The sequence below is a fragment of the Mytilus galloprovincialis genome, chromosome 7, assembly GCF_965363235.1.
Source record: "Mytilus galloprovincialis chromosome 7, xbMytGall1.hap1.1, whole genome shotgun sequence".
NCBI classification, from domain to species: domain Eukaryota; kingdom Metazoa; phylum Mollusca; class Bivalvia; order Mytilida; family Mytilidae; genus Mytilus; species Mytilus galloprovincialis.
Genome location: NC_134844.1, coordinates 72518053 through 72535950, shown reverse-complemented (window position 1 = coordinate 72535950; position 17898 = coordinate 72518053). Strand labels below are relative to the sequence as shown.

The 17898-nt window shown below is 31.4% G+C and overlaps 1 long non-coding RNA gene across 1 annotated transcript; it reads right to left on the bottom strand.

The window, feature by feature from the left end:
• Positions 1-6687: 6687 nt before the first annotated feature.
• LOC143083623 (uncharacterized) lies at positions 6688-10421 on the bottom strand. The gene is made up of 2 exons (XR_012980810.1): positions 10339-10421; positions 6688-8193 (listed from the first exon to the last, which is right to left on the bottom strand). It is a non-coding gene; the product is annotated as an uncharacterized LOC143083623 (long non-coding RNA).
• Positions 10422-17898: the final 7477 nt, after the last annotated feature.

Here is a 17898-nt window from a genome sequence, read left to right as displayed (position 1 = left end):
TTTTGAAACAGACTATAGCATTTCAAAATATGGAATATGTGTAAATATTTGTGTTTTGACATCGATAACTGTTTGTTAACTACATAATGACATGCTTATTCTTATTATTTTAATTTGTTATTCGTGTGAACATTTCAATGTTCGAAGGGGATCATTTCCGTAAATTTTCGCTGAATTTGGTAATTGCGATAACAGCACTTGGGTCGAGATTGTTATGTTTAAAAATCGATTTATATTCACAAACTCTAGACGTGTACTTGCTCTTTTCGAACAAATCAGCAGAACTTCAGAAAATGACATATTCGTTCCACAGTAAGCCAAAGTCGAGCCCACCCTTGTTTCTAAGGTAAAACGCAATACAAATACGAAACAGACTATAGCTTAAAAACTAGATAATCAATATTTCATTTGTCACAAAAAAATACGGTTTCACATCAAATGTCAAGTAAAATGACTGTTTTTGACACTTTTTGAGCACTATGATAAAGAAATGTCGATGCTGTATAGATTGAAATAAACAATTAATTTCCCCATAGGCGACAATGGTAGCCTTTTTCGAGATACAGACTTTAGAAAGTTGAATTTTTTAACGAAACCTTGCTTGCTAGAATCAAAGAAAAGTTACTAGGACAGTATTTTTGGTCCAAAAAATATAGGTTCGCGTTGCTTTTCTTATCGTATTTTGTACTTATCTGCCATGCCTATCAATTTTTCCCTTAAAAATACGTGTCTTGCAATTGTCCTAGCGTTGAAAAGTCATCTCAGTGCCTTTAGGGCTACGGAATAATTTTTATTTTGCCTTTTGTATAAAGCAGAGTGCACGAAATCTCTAATAATGAAAAATAACGGGCGCACATATCGACCAATCATAATTCGCCATACTCTTAATTCTGAATACCATGTTATGCTCATAAAATGGCTGCGCCCATAAAATCTAATGGTGTATTGTAACCTTCAAAATTGCATTCAAAGGTAGATTTAAGCTGACTAATTGATGCTGCATAGTTTTTCCTTTTGTAGTCCAGTCAAACTAAGTTTTAACCTCAAACTAATTGCAACAGAACATGTTCAAGGTCTTATCTATAGCATTAAGCCCTAAATATACACAATAAAAAGTCCCGTAAAATCTAACTTGAGGAAAATTCAAAATCAGCATTTTCAATTTCTTATGGAAATTAACATTTGAAGGGAACATAACTCTGCAAATATTTATCAAAGGTACCAGGATTATAATTTAGTGCGCCAGACGCGCGTTTCGTCTACATAGGACTCATCAGTGACGCTCATATCAAAATATTTATAAAACCAAATAAGTACAAAGTTGAAGAGCATTGAGGATCCAAAATTCCAAAAAGTTGTGCCAAATACGGCTACGGTAATCTATGCCTGGGATAAGAAAATTTTGAGATTCGTTACCTGGACATGTTGAAAAAATAAAAAAAATGGTCAACTAATGAATTATGAAATCTAGATTGTAGCTTGATAAATGATATGAAAAATACCTTTAGAGTAGTTTGTTACACTCTAAAGACGGCTAAAATATCAAGAATCAATACATTCTGTTGAATAGAAGTGGTAAAGTTATTATGTTGTATAAATTTTTATTGATATTTCTTCATTTTTTGCAAAGTTATCTCCCATTTTCAATGCAAATCTCCATAGAAATTTTAAATCCTGATCTTTTAGTCTTCCTCAAGTTAGATTGTATGGAACTTGTCTCTGTGTATATTTAAGGTATAATTCTTAAGATTAAAAAATAAACATCTTCTGTACAATTAATTTAAGGTTAGGGTCAAATTTATGCTAGCTAGATTGACTGGACTATTGTTTGATTTTGAGAGGAAATGTATTTCTAAATTCAGAATTCTTGTGCATGAATGCTAGGACTGTTATACTAGTATTATAGTCCCAGATGAATGACACATCAATTATTTAAAGTTTTTTAATAACAGCAGAAGAAATAATATTTTATAGTTGTTTCATTGATACATGTATTGATACATTAATGTTAATATCATAATAACAGAAGGCCCAAATTAATGTCTTGTAAACATAAATACTAATGGTTGTAAATTCTATGCAGATATATTTAAGATTAGTAGCAAATGTGGGTTATATCTATATTTTGCACAGGAAGATCTACTATGTCAGTGATGTAACGATAATTAAATGACCGTGAACCTAATCATGAAAAGACAAGTGTGTACAATGCACTTTAAGTTTACCGTGTAACTCTGTTTGTAAATTTATTTTATAGTGCCTAACAAGATTTTGTGAGGTAGACGAAATTGACTTTAAAACGATCGTATTGACTTTTGATGTCCAAAAATAGGCAGCTCGGACATATTTTGACTTCATATACCTACTACTTAAGTTTGGGAGTTATTGTAATTAACATATTCCAATGAGACTGAATAATGCTTTTTTTTGTTATGATAAATAATAACTTTACCTGCCGTAGCTGTGCGTAAAATGTATTTCGGCATTTCTCTTAAGAAAATGACTTGTTTAATGGAACAAAACGTCTTATTTGTAAACTTTCTCTTTTATCTCCACAATAGGCTTAAAAAAATAATCTATCAACTGTGTAGTCGGAAAATTTTGTGAAAATAGAAGAAGTGGCAATTCTTACCTTTCATACCTTAACTTTCATTGATAAAACATAATATTGACTCGTCCAGTGTCCAGTTTGAAGGTCATTTTAGTTACCGTACACATGCATGCACGTTCTTATTATCAATAGTCATGTATGAAAAGCATAAACAAGTTTGAAGGTAAACTAATTACAAATTAATCCAATCAAATTGCGTACGAATTAATAACAATGACCAGTCCACATCATAAAAAATAATAGGGGTAAACTGGGTAGGGAGAAAATGTCAGATATTTTAAGTTCATTATTTTGCAATAACGAATAAAAATTTGTAAACCAAAAGATTTGCTATAATTCCATAAATATGTCGTTCTGTATTGGTATAGTTTTTGGATCTTTTATTTGCGTATTTAAGACTGTAGAAAGTTTGGGCTTCAAAAGTCAACATAATTATTGACTTTATACAGAAAATTCGCCTTTTTAAAACATTGAATGTTTCAAAAATAATACGCGACAACAAAGTAAAATCATTTTTTAAAACAGTGCAAAAATAATCATACAGATTGATGCAGTGGTATTGTCATAAATTGCGTTGGAGTGAACAGTGGTACAGCAAACGTCGAATTCCCTCACACAATGTTATCACACACTATAGTACAGTGTATATCAATCGTGTGTCTTGTAAATGTATTTACCTGTATTACGATAAGTATTTACATACGTTAAATTTTTACTTTTGGTAACAAAACTATTTTATTTATTTCACAAATCGGTGAATGAAAAGCTTAGTATGAATAAACATAATCTAGTATTCTGATTTCAATCCTGACTTGATTTTACATTGAGTAGTACAATGTAAATTTACTTTAATGGCATGGTTCAATTTAGATAGAACAAACACACATGTCCTTTGTTTTTTTCTATTTGTACATTCCGTTATATGAACTAGAGTTAAATCCCTTTGTACATAGCATTGTTTAAATCTATTCGTGTTTTCAGTCATAGGTAATTAATAAACGTATGTTAACTAGACGGAATTATTTATGATAATACAGTGCACAAGCTCGTTAAAAGTGCGATTTAATTATCATCGATAAAAGAAAGTTCATGTCAAAAGTGAGCTTCCTCTTGGGGTTTTTGATTATGCGATTTTTTTGGCCGTTTTTATAGCTATTATCTTATTACCAGACCAAATATTTCTTTAGTATTTGATTATTTGATAACATGGACAGTATTTTTGTTTATCTGTTCACTATAAACTTGACACAAGCGTGTATTTTAATACCTCACAGTACTAGTATCATTGGAAAGATATTTGGCAAATATTAGCTCACGTTGTTTGAATAAGTAAGAATATTTTTGTCGAAATTGGCAGGGTCAGTGCATATTCTCGTCAAATTATACCGCCAGTAAAATAACCATAATACCGGCGAGGTCAAATTGAATGCCAATATAGTTCGGAAAATAAAACAGTTATCGCCGTATAAGTCGGGGGTATCCAAAATCGTTAAAATTACTACGGCCCTCTTAGAAGCAACCATTAGCTTGGTTGACTATTTTTGAAATGAAAGTATGTGGTAAGAAGTAACTTCAAATGTGTATATATAATTAGAAATACAATTTACGCGGACTTTGCATTCCAAAGGCATTTACATATTAACAAGACATCAAGAAATGAACATATATTCGATATGTTACAGTAAAGATATGCATGAGATATTTGCCACTGTGTGTTAATTGAACATCGACTGAAATATAAGTGCTACTCAGATCAAAGAAGCGATATTATTTAATTTCACTTTTAGATATATTGATGATGACTGTTCTTTCAATTTCCATTAACAATCCAAACTTTTCTGATTACGTTCCATTAATATATCCCCCAAAACTAGAAATTAAAGAAACAACAGACACGGCTTCTTCCGTCTCATGTTTAGACTTATATCTCGATTTGACATACACAATTCATTTCATTACAAGAATATATGACAAACGAGACGATTTTAATTACGAAATTATCAATTTCCTCCACCTTAGTAGCAATATACAAACTTCACCTGCATAAGGGATGTACATTTCCCCAACTTATTCGATATTCAAGAGCTTACAACTCCGTTTCAGACTTTGTAAAACGTGACCAGCGTCTGAGCAGAAAGTTGATTAAACCAGGGGTATGTCAAATAACGTCTCGTCCTTTTCCTAAAAAAAGGTCCATCAGAAGGTACCAAGTCCTTGTTGATAAATATTCCGTATCAACTTCACAAATAATACATGATGGTCTTAATGTATATATTTTGCCTACTGATGTCGTTTATCATCTTTATAACGGGTTATATTGTTCTTTTATCTATTTGTCTTTATTCTATTATTTATATTGCTTTTGCTGTTTGTTCTGTTTCCTGGGATATTCCTTTGACGTAGCTCGGTACTGATACATCCCGTTCATTTTTGCTGGTGTGTTTTGTGCGTGTGACTTTTTGTGTTTCTTTAGTACATATGACGTGGCTTTACACGTTTAAAGATTCCTCAATTATGTTCTTGTTCTGTTATAATTTTGAAAAATACTTGAACGACAAAACCATATGTTGATTATCTTAAAAATTCTAAAGAACTTCTGAATAATTTTAGATCTCGTTCTTTTTTTCTGAAATTAGTTCTAACATAACTTTTGATTTTTTTAACCCTGTATACCACAATTCCCCGTGTGAAATTATAATATTTCTGAATATACTTATTCCCCATTTCCATTCTCAATTTTATTAGAACGACAAAATTATTTTATATTTCTTTCTGTGTGACATTTACATTTTCCGAAGTCACAGACGCTCAGCAATGAATGTGGTTGTTAAATTTGATAAATGCTTTTGTGTGCTTCTTTGTTAAATAATTGTTTGTTTTGAGATTATGACACAGTGCTGAACCCCAATTTTACTTATTATGTCTGTTTTGTTCAAGCACCGTTGTAAATATAATGGAATTTGATGCAACTGACTTACAAGTGAGATGTTTAGCGCTATAACACAAGTTCAATCCACCATTTTCTACATTTGAAAATGCCTGTACCAAGTCAGGAATATGACAGTTGTTGTCCATTTGTGTATTGTGTTTTATTATTTAATTTTGCCATTTGATTAGGGACTTCCCGTTTGGAGTTTTCCTCGGAGTTCAATATTTTTATTATTTTACTTTTTGTTACCTTAACAACCGTATTTGATAGGGAAAAGGTGTTAATAATGTCATTCTGTCCATTTACCAAAAAAAGTCGGATATTAAAATTCGGGAATGATCAACATTATCTTTATGATCAAAATCAAGAAAGTGTTCAGTTTGCATAATTATTTTGTAAGCAAGACAATAAATACACACATAATATATATAAAGCCGAAATTGCTACTAGACCTTTTGTAAACTCCCTGTATGGAAGGAAAATAGAAAGAAAGTATGCAATCTAAATATTCTAGTTGTATGTCATACTTCTAAATCTAAAACTCCTCTTTTTTTCCCAAAAAAAGTAGCTTACATAAAAAGAAATTTTGGAAAAGCAATTTAAACACAATTTAGGACTGAGTCACATACATAACACAACTAAGGACTTCGACACGTACATAACACAATTAAGGACTTTGACACATGAATAGAAAAATTCAAGACTTAGACACATTGATAACAAAATCCAGGACTTATAGATGTATTATTTGAAAAGTCAAACTCAAACTTAGTGTGCAGTCAATCATTAAAAACTAACCAAATACAAGAAAAGTCATTGATAGATATTATTTTAGGGCAAAATTCATTATTCCTGGCACATGAAAACAATATCTTTCGTTTGTGATAAGTTCTGAAATGTCCCTGTTTTGATACCGAAAGATAACTTTTTATACTACAATTTTGATTTATTATTTCATTTTAAACCAACTTTATACACAAATGCGTTTTCTTCATTATTTGCCAATAACAGCATCTCTGTTGATTTGTCATAATGCAACGCTTGTGCTCGTAGTATATCATAGTGTTTAATAAAATTTTTAGACTGATTACCACAAGGTGATATAAGAACAACAGAATTATTTGATAAAACAAACACAAAGCCGTCGTCGTTTAGAGCAATACCAAGAGGACTGCCGATATTTTTTTATCTGTAAATGTCCATTGAATGACACCTTTAAAGTCACAGCACGTAACAGAATCTTTATACAGTGCTGTATAATAAATGTATTTTCCATTTGTGTCGACATATGAAAACTCTGATATGTTTTCATTTGTGATCGTATTAATAGATTCGGTCTGAAGGTTAAGTATCTTCAGTTCGGATTCTGTACAAAATATTACATTGTCGTTATGTACTACTACACCATAACAATTATATTCGATAGGAATGAATTTCGTAATTGCCCTAATCTTAATGTCAATAATACTTAGGCCCTTCTTTGGGCTTTTTGAAGATACAATCAATATGTTGTCTCTGGTTCCATTTGTTACATCGACTGCACCTGGTAGTTGTATCTCAAAATCTTTATAACCGTCAGCCTTTATCAAAATTAGCATATCCCTGTCATAGCAGGTTAACGCCAGTCTACCATCCGGAAGAATACAACAACCTCGCACGTTCTTTGATGTTGTCTTGATCGTCTGCTGTAACAGCGCTGTAACATTGTCAATTGATTTAGTTGGTAGTTGTGGAATAATTATTTGAGCTTGTGTTTTCTTTCTGTCTCGTAATGCTACTTTAGTTTGTCTCACTACTAAAGATATTTCTCCAAATCTTTGTACGCTTCTAGTAATGGTCTCGATTGATTTGTCAATGCTACAAGTGATGATCCTGGTATTAAAAGCGTCTCCGTTGACACATGACTGAATGAACTCGTAATTTTTAGATAAATCCTGCTCTATTTGTCTGATTGACATAAATGTCTGGAGGTCGGAAGCATGCTGCTTGATATTTGCAATTGAATTCTGGTACTTTTTTAAATGCTTCTCCTTTTCTTCTAATGTTTTCACCAGCAGACGAACTTTCTTTATTTCGGTTTTCTCTACTTTTTTGATTTCATCTATCAACTTCTTCTGTATTGTATTGAGGTGAGTATCGATCTTAGAACGAATGTCCTGAATTTGTTTTTCAATCTGGTTTCTGCTTTCTGAAAGATTAGTTATATTTTCTTTGTACATGTTTTTTATTTCTTTAATATTGTCCAACATTTCAATAAGCGTTTCCTCAATTTCTTGGAAAGAGGTGGAGGTCTTTGCGTTGTTTGCGATGTCGTTTAGATTGACAACTTTATTGCATCCTTTATGACCTTCATTGACACATATACCACAGCACGGTGTTTCATGATCTCTGCAGTATAAAATTAATTTTTCATTATGCTTGGTACAAGACTGGGTGATCTGCAGCACATCTTGAGGTAGTGTTTGGTATTCAGCTATTGTCACCGTTTTGTGATGTCGGGTTGCCTTTGACAGGCTGTGGTGTTCTTCACAACCCGAACAAAATCCTTCATCACATTCTGGACACCAGGCTACAGATGGTTTTGTCACGTGACGAAGATCACATATTCCACACACATGTGCTGCACTAGCCATTATAAAACTATGTTTAACAGCTGCAAAATAAAAATATAACTCATCAATATATGAACATTTTAAACAAAACAAACAAATACATGTCATATACATGTATTCACATGAACGTTTCTGAAAAGATATTCACTCAAATGTCTTTCAAGATTGAATAGTAATCATGTGAGACCATTGGAATATTACTTGCAACTTGGATAACATTTCACTCGGTTAGTTGAAGACTAGACAACATGGCAATGCAGAAAAGTTTTGAACTTTTGCTTTTTTTTTAGAAGTTATTGAAACTTTTGCATCCTTGTTTGCAATCTAGTCACCAAAAGATGAGTTAAAACGAAATACAACTGGCTACTGAGATTTTCATTTAGGTATATCACTTCGCTTGCATTATTTCTAGGAGGTAATACTGTGACTGACTAATAGTATGCAAAGTCAGATTAGACTTTGATAAACATAGTGATCAATTGAGGAATAAATGAGGAGAACTTGTGAAAACATTTTTTACCATGTTTGCCATAAACTCATCATAGATACCAGGATTAAATTTTGTATTAACGCTAGACGCACGTTTCGTCTATGAAAGACTCATCAGTGACGCTCAAATCCAAAAAAGTAAAAAAAGCCCAAATAAAATACAAAGTTGAAGAGCATTGAGGACCAAGTTGTATTTGTAGATGATGTTACAATCATAAGTCCTGATAAACATTTAGACGTGCAGCATCACAAGATTTATTTTAATTAGTTGGGAATCAGCGAATACTTCTCTGTTCAAGTGTTCTTATCATAACAGTACTTAACAAACAAATACCTACCAAGTGTCATTCGAGGTTTACTTACAACTTATATTTCTTTCAATTACCTCAGTTTTTCCAAACAAGAAGATTATCATATGACTTAACGAAGTTTGTCTCGGGTATGTCAGACACCGGTGTCCTGTGAAGTACTTTGGTCACGATTTTGCCAAAAGGAAAATAAAAAAGTAACTATTTATGTACAAATATTGCAACCAATGTTCCCATCTGATCAACATTAAATAAGGACTAGTTGTATATAATATTCTTATTACCACGCAAAGAGGTGGTACTTTTCAACCTGCTAATCTACAAAACTTATGAGAACATAACAAATGTCACAAAAGGAAAAAAAACTATATGCATAGTACGTCACATCCGGTTGAATACGAAAAATAGACAATATATATGTCTTGAATTTGACAGTTGTGGAAAAATAATCCTACATTGTTTTGCAGTATAACATTTCTTGGTCATACACATAAATAATCGGTGTATATGTATTTGTTTCTTGTGTTTCTTGTGAATATTTTGGAACCTTGAGGTAACATGATTACTGAAACTTTTATACTGGTAAACAAAAGGTAAATAATTGATTGTTTAAATTCCATTGAGGGTTATTAAATGCAATGGAATGATATGTGAAATTGTGTCTATAGTACTGGACAGAATAACACTTTACTCATACCACGTAACTGTATCTTTTTTGCAAATTTAAATAAGTTTAACAGGAGAAATCAATGATGGTATTACACCTACAACACAGACCCGTCTGTTTACATTGGTGAGTTTGCTCATTCTATTTCTTTTTTTCAATTTATAGTGAAGATGGTTGTGATAGTTGATGGGGAAAGATATCCGAATTTGTTTTTAAATAATCAGTGTAATTTGATGTCATATGCAATATGTTTCTTAAAATTTTGATGTTCAAATTATAAAACAAATTCATGAATATATACTAAACTAAGAAATATTGTATTCTTATTACACATTTATAACGTACTATCGTTCGAGTTTGTTGTCGAAGTTCACTGAATAATGAGATTGATAAAAAAAAACCAATAGAAACAGAGCATGTGAAAAGCGTAGCAAATACCCTGAAAGAATCCTTATATTTGCACTTCCGCTTCGGGTGGCCGAAGTTATAAGCAGAATGTACGACTGCAGTCGTTATCAAACCTTGCCCTTTGGTCCAGGTGAGCTACAAGTTATTGATATGCTACGTAATCATACATGATATAAATGTAACTATATTTTATATCCTCGATACTCGAGCCTCGATATTACCTGGTAAATGATCGTCGAATTACAAATTAAACTTTTAATGGGAAAAGCCTATGTATTGATTACTGTACCAAATATAAGTATTCCAATACTTACCTGAATCAAATCTGGAGTAATAACACAAGCTGAAACGCAAAAGGGTACATTGACAAGGAAGGTAATAATGCAAAAATAGAAACTGATCACGTGGTAGTCGAGAGTCATGGTCACAATGTAAACAAATAAACAAACAGTGAGACACTTAAATGGCGGTTCATTTCAAACAGGTAATTTTTAGATAAGCGAATGATAATTTAATACCATTTGTTAACAAGTTTTGAAGCATAATGCCATTTAACGAAAGGCATGTTCTATAACAGAAAAAAAAATGTTTGCACGATATCTATATTCAGATTGAAGATTATATGACATTTAGTGGTTTCGTTGATTGATTGATTGATTGATTGATTGATTTATTCATTGGTGTTAAATTCCATTTTCAACACTGTTGTACTATTTCGTCGCAGTCAGTTTTCATTGGTTTAGGAAGTTGTAATGTTCGGCGAAAACCACAAACCTTCGGTAGGAAAACTAACCTGGTCATTTCAGATTAGAATCGAATGCACCTACCCCGTGCGGGATCGAACTGAAAACTTAAACGTTGACTGGCTAGTGAAACAGTTGTCTGATTAACTACATAGACAATAGGGTCACCAAGGCCCATATGTGGTTTTAATGTCATTCATACTGAAGTTGTATAGAAAATCTACAGGACTTATATTTGACAATGATAGAATAAATATAAAAGGATTATCGCCTGTAGTTTGATCAACAATATCCATAAAAAAAAAACGTGTTAAAAAAACATTCAGCAGAAGGCAGAGCACATTTGATTCCAAGATTATACCTTTTTTGTTGCAAAACAACTCCCGCGAACGCAACATGTACAAAATTTTCTTTTTGAACTGTATGCTTCCAAAAAAAATGATATAGTGTCATTTTCAGAGAATTTTTTCCTTGAATCACAATGATCTTAAAAAAGTACGTTTCACATATCCAGAAATGAACGCCATTTTTGCTCATTTGAATATTATACTAATGAAATCGGATACGGGTCACGGAAAATATATTGAAATGATAAGGATTTTTGAAAAAATGGTCAATTTTGAATTTAATTTAAGTGATAGACAGGTTGCCGGGGCAGAAAATAGATATACACAACAATATACACCATTTAAACGAAACATAATGACTGTCGTTGCAAAAATCAAGGTTCCTGAGCTATTTTGAAAATCGAAGCGAAAGGCTTTTATCATTGCAGTATAAAATACAGGCTAAAATGGCCCATATGTGGTTTTAATGTCATTCATACTGAAATTGTATAGAACATCGACAGGACTTATATATGACAATGATAGAATAAATATAAAAGGATTATCGCCTGTAGTTTGATCAACAATATCCATAAAAAAACGTGTTAAAAAACATTCAGCAGAAGGCAGAGCACATTTGATTCAAAGGTTATACCTTTTTTGTTGCAAAACAACTCCCGCGAACGCAACATGTACAAAAAAAAAGTACGTTTCACATATCCAGAAATCAATGCCATTTTTGCTCATTTGAATATTATACTAATGAAATCGGATACGGGTCACGGAAATTATATTGAAATGATAAGGATTTTTTTTAAAAATGGTCAATTTTAACGTTAATTTAAGTGATAGACATGTTGCCGGGGCAGAAAATAGATATACACAACAATATACACCATTTAAACGCAACATAATGACTGTCGTTGCAAAAATCAAGGTTCCTGAGCTATTTCGAAACTCGAAGCGAAAGGCTTTTATCATTGCAGTATATACAGGCTAAAATGGCTGAAACGTTAAATTTGCAAACCTCGTGTTGAAAATTGGCGAACAAGGTCTTTAGAAAAACAAGTTGCCGGGAAGAAACTTGAAACGGGGATGTCCAACGAATAAGCAAGTCCAAACCTTGTATGTGTAGTCGTTGAACTCTAGGTTCCCACGTAAAATTAAAATGCCAATATTTTTTTAAGTATAAACTCACGAGAACACGAAGAAATCACTTTATTCGCGTTAATTGTTTTTATTTTGACCGCCTGAAAACTTTACGGAAATATCAGAGTGATTGTAAACAAGGACTCTGTGACCGGCAACTTATAATATCCGTGTTTTAAAGATTTTAACGATATCAAGCCAGTTTAGTCAAACTATAATCACGTAGTACAATTCTCATTTACATATTATGAATATTAATTAGCAAAAGCACTACTGATTTCTGGCTATGATCCTTCCCTATTTATTTTGTATCTACATTGGTGAGCATCAATTAATATAAAACAATGCAGGTATGATTCTGTCAATTTGTTTTTTAGTTTATATTGCGAAATATTTGTGTAATGGGTTGAAAAGTCCAATATTTATATTTTATGAAGTTCTTCTCCTGGTGCATGCTGGATTTTGACACATTACCATTTTTCATTCTTAACTTTATTAATATTTTTGCTAATTTGTCGTTTACTAATTTGTAATCACGAATAATGCTTTATTTGCCGTGATACCTGTTATTTTTATTATTTAAACAGGACAGTGAATTAAACTATTATGAAGCACTTTAATTGGATTTCGCAATGCGTACAAAATTAATGGTGAAAACAGTTCCGATTTGCAGGAAAGGGGAAAACATCCAAGATCAGAATACATAGATTGTTTGTTAAGGTCACACTCAACCCCCCCCCTTTTTTCTTTAAAAAAAAGGTGCAGTAACCACTGTAAGACTAAATCTATTCAACATTTACCTACACCAATACGAGGAATGTTGTTATATTGTGTCATGTGTTCTTTTATTGTCTGTTTGTCTTTTTCATTTTAGCAATGGCGTTGTCAGTTTGTTTTCGATTTATGAGTTTGACTGCCCTTCTGGTATCTTTCGTCCCTCCTTTGTTAGTGTTATTAATTCACAATCTCTGTTGATTAAGAGTTTGCTTTTCAGGACTGCGAAATGAATTTTCCTTTGTCGAAACCTGCAAATTGGTTTTGGGGTTTTGTTAAAACATTGTTTTTATTAAATCTATTACTTTGATTATTATTGATATATTTTTATAGTAATTACAATTACCAGACTGAGTGTGCTTATTTACGTATTTAAAATAAAATGTAAAGTACGAGACGCTTCAATTGTTCAAACTAGAGACTTTAAAATTGATATTCGCTGCTTCTACGCAAAGAACGCGGCAGTAACGAGTCAGATCAAAGACGATCGACTGGATGTCAAAATAAAGTATCCGGGAAAAGATGACATGCCTTCTTGTATGCTGCTACCTAGTGAACTACTACATTAATAAATCTACTTAAGCTTGTCGATCTAGTGCAAAACAGATTTAATATCTATAAAACATTTGCATGTTCTCGTCTTGACTATGCTTATAACATTGCCTCTTGACATCCATCATCATCATCTCAAGACGACATTTATCTTTCTTATTACTTCATAAAGTATATTTAACAAATATATGATATTTAAAAAGAGATTTATTAATAAACGTAAATAATTTGCAATTGAAATCACTGAACTTTTTTTGTTGTTGCAGAAATATCAAAATTAAATTGCATTACCATTGTGCCTTAATACATATATGGCTTAAAGCAAGATAATTCTTAACTATTATTTAAGACTGTACAGTAGCAGTTATCGCGCCTACCTCGTTCTCACTAAAGTGATATCCACAACTGAAGCAAAAATTTATTTGTCTCTAAAACATGGTATAAATGGACTCAAAATACTAATAATTAGGTTAAAGATCAAGCAATTGTTTACAAAAAAAATACTACACCTACATGTCCTTACAGCTTGACCAATTTTCAACATAACTTCGAAAAGAAACTCATGAAACTGTTGGTTCATTATCGTAGTCCTGTGTTTATTTTATTTTTTTACGAGTTAAAAGGAAGTTTCTTTACTCTCTATTTGTCTTTTGGATTAGTTTGCGTGTCGTCGCACATATTGACGTATACTCCGTTTCTCATTTTATTTTATATTTCGGTTTATCCGATAATGGAAAAGTGTTTAAATCAACCCTGTTTAATAGTTTAAAATTAATGTAAAAAAAAACTATAACAATACCGACTTTTGTTCAAACAAAATTGACCCGCAAGTGTTCGATATTATGACGACATAAAATATATTGTGAAATCTCTATTTATTATTCCAAAAAGCTTTGTTTCAAAATTTTAGTAATTAAGTAACTTACTTTTCACTGAGAAACTTAATATTTCAATTTTTTGTATACAATCAAACAAGACAAAGGAAAATATATTTCAATCAGATTTATAATATAACGTTTAACGTTACGGGTTTATAGTTTCAAAAGTTGTGAATGTTATCTGTTTTATTTTGTGTAATTGTTGAATTGTACGTGTTCTGTACACATTGATATGCAAATAAAATAAGGAGTTAAAGAAACAATTAAAAGACAGAACAATCAGCAATCTAAGATCTGCTAGTTAAGCAACATGACCACATTATCACACTTGTTATAAGAGAGACGCGAAAGATACCAAACGGACATTCAAACTCATCAATCGAAAACAAAATAGTTTGCTCATTGTTCTGCTTTTAAATTGTTTCTATAACTGCTAATAATATTTGACAAAAGAAATAAATAATTGGGAAAAGTCATCGTACAAGAGAAATAACTTCTACAATTGATGTCGCTGACTGAAGAAATGTGCGAACGGTCAACGCTTTTGCAACCCTGTACAAAATTTAAGAGACGAATTTAATACTTCTAATGACATTTTATTTGATTTGCTAGGATCATGAAAACACGTTTTCTATCACTTTTTTTTTTATTTCATCTACCTGACTGTGTAATTTATAGAGTGAGGTACGCTCGTGTTATCATGAATCTTACATTTAATTTTGAAATGAATGTATATATCAGAATGACACGAGATAGGTGATAGCCAATCAAAATAACGTGGTATAATGAAGAATGAAAATTAATAATTCATTAATATGATACACGTCCGTTTAATAGAAGCAATTTCAGGTACTGCTCACGGAAAGATTTAAAATAAACAACCGGTTCAAGATCATGTAACTCTTTTTTACTCGTTTGCATTGTATAACCATGTTAGCAGGCAATCATGTGATCAGGTTCTATTGCTACATTTTACTTTCCTTGTCTATTTAGCTCTTTTTGTGTTACAGCTTGTGTTGGAATTGGTCTTGATTCAGGTTATAAGCGTGGTTCAATTATGGTGTGGCTATACATAATCGTGACTGCTTTTATCATGATTAAATAATTTGCAGATTGATCATGCATGTAGTTGAACTTATCAGTATTGTTTCATCCTCGACAATTAACATATTTTAAAGTCATTCCATTTGATATTCGGGGATAGTAGTTGACCATAAGGTTGTCAATATTTATTATAATATTTTACCCATTATTTGAATAGTGTATTGAAAATGTCTACACCCTGAAAAATCTTTACAATGATGTTTACAATATTGTAGCGTCATGTAAGAAACACAATGCTGTACAAGTTTAGCTTTCTTTCTAAACAGCATCAGAGTTCTGCGTTATATTTTTCTCTAAATCAAGATGTGTTTATGTATTTAGGTAGCACAATACAAAGATTTTATAACTCCAACTCCCAAGTTTTAAAATGCTGTAACTTTCTTAATAATGCTTGAAAATTTATAAAAGTGGTAGTTTTAGATAGGTAACAGATTACTCTTTCAAATTAATGCAATGTTAGTATCATGCAACAATTATGTAACCAATTATAATGTTAACTGTGTGTAAAATATTTTCCCCCAAATTTCCACTTTCAAATGAAATTAGCTTCTGAATAGGTATCCCTAGAGGGTTGATTTTATTATATGTTGTTCCTATGGCCATTATCTACAAAAGGATGTCTCAGATTTCAAATAGAATGTATAAAACAAATTTTACACCTAATTAAACATTATCTTCTTTTATGTGGTTAGGATGTTTACACTAATTAGAGATTTATGAGAGAATGGAATACAATAGGGACAATCTGAGACACCCTTTTGAAGCCCATGGTGTTTTGATTGAGATTTTGTTAAATTTTCTGTATAGTTAAAGAGATGATAGAGCTAAATTCATTCAAGTGAACTTACCCAGATTTTGCCACTAATTACATAAGGGACCGTTCAATATTTATCAGATGGATGGGCCGGTGCAAAATGGGGCGGGGCAAGCACTTTTTTTGTGGAAATATTTGGATGGGCGAGAACTTTTTTTAAAATATTTAGTGGATGGGCCAGAACATATTTTATAGGAAATTTTTTTATCCATTTCATCGGTGTGTAAGAAATTTCTTTTGCGGGCACTCAAAAACTTGTAGCTTGGTTCATTTCTGTCAACTTTAAGGAATTAATTAAGGATTAAAAAAGCTAAAATTTTCTGTTCGGACTATCTTATAAATTATTTTGACCTTATGGAATACCAAGTTGTTTAATAATTTGGTGTATTGCTGTTAAATTTATGGATTTAATTAATAGGTAAGAAAAAAAGCTCAAATTGTTAGTTAGGGATAAATTCAGATAGTCAACTTTAATTTTTTTGTAAATTTTTCAAATCAACTTGGATTTTCAAAAACCTATACAGCTTATTCATTAATATATTGATCTTATAGGAAACCAGTTTGTTTGGTAGTTAGGTGTATTGCTGTTAAATTTATGGATTTTATTAATAGGTAAGAAAAAAAGCTCAAATTTTCATTTAAGGCTAAATTCAGATAGTCAACTTTAATTTTTTTTATAACTTTTTCAAATCAACTTGGATTTTCATAAAACTCAAGAGCTATCTCAATTATATATTGATCTTACAGAAAGCCAGTTTGTTTGGTACTTTGGTGTATTGCTGTCATTTTTATGGATTTTATAAATAGGTAAAAAAAATCTAGAATTTTAAGTTTAGGCTGAATCTAGATAGTCATCTTTAATGTTTTTTATAACTTTTTTAAATCAACCTGGATTTTCATAAAACTATACAGCCTTTTCATTTATATATTGAACTTACAGAATGCCACGTTGATTGGTAGTTTGGTGTATGTCTGTCATTCTTACGGATTTAATAACAAGGTTTAAGAAAAAGCTCAAATTTTCAGTTTATGCTAAATCCAGATAGTCATCTTTAATTTTTTTTATAACTTTTTCAAATCAACATGGATTTCCATAAAACTTTACAGCTATTTCATTTATATATTGATCTAAAAGAATGCCAAGTTGTTTGGTAGTTTGGTATGCTGCTGTCATTCTTATGGATTTAATAAAAAGGTTTAAGAAAAAGCTAAATTTTCTGTTTTAGGTTATTTCAAGATAGTCATCTTTAAATTTGTTCATAAGTTTTTCAAATCAACTTGCATTTTCATAAAACTCTACTGCTAAATCATTTTTATATTGATCTTACTGAATGCCAGGCTGTTTAGTACTTTGTTTTTTTGCTGTCAGTTTTATGGATTTAGTTAAAAAAAGAGGGACGAAAGATACCAAAGGGACAGTCAAACTCATAAATCTAAAACAAACTGACAACGCCATGGCTAAAAATGAAAAAGACAAACAGAAAAACAATAGTACACATGACACAACATAGAAAACTAAAGAATAAACAACACG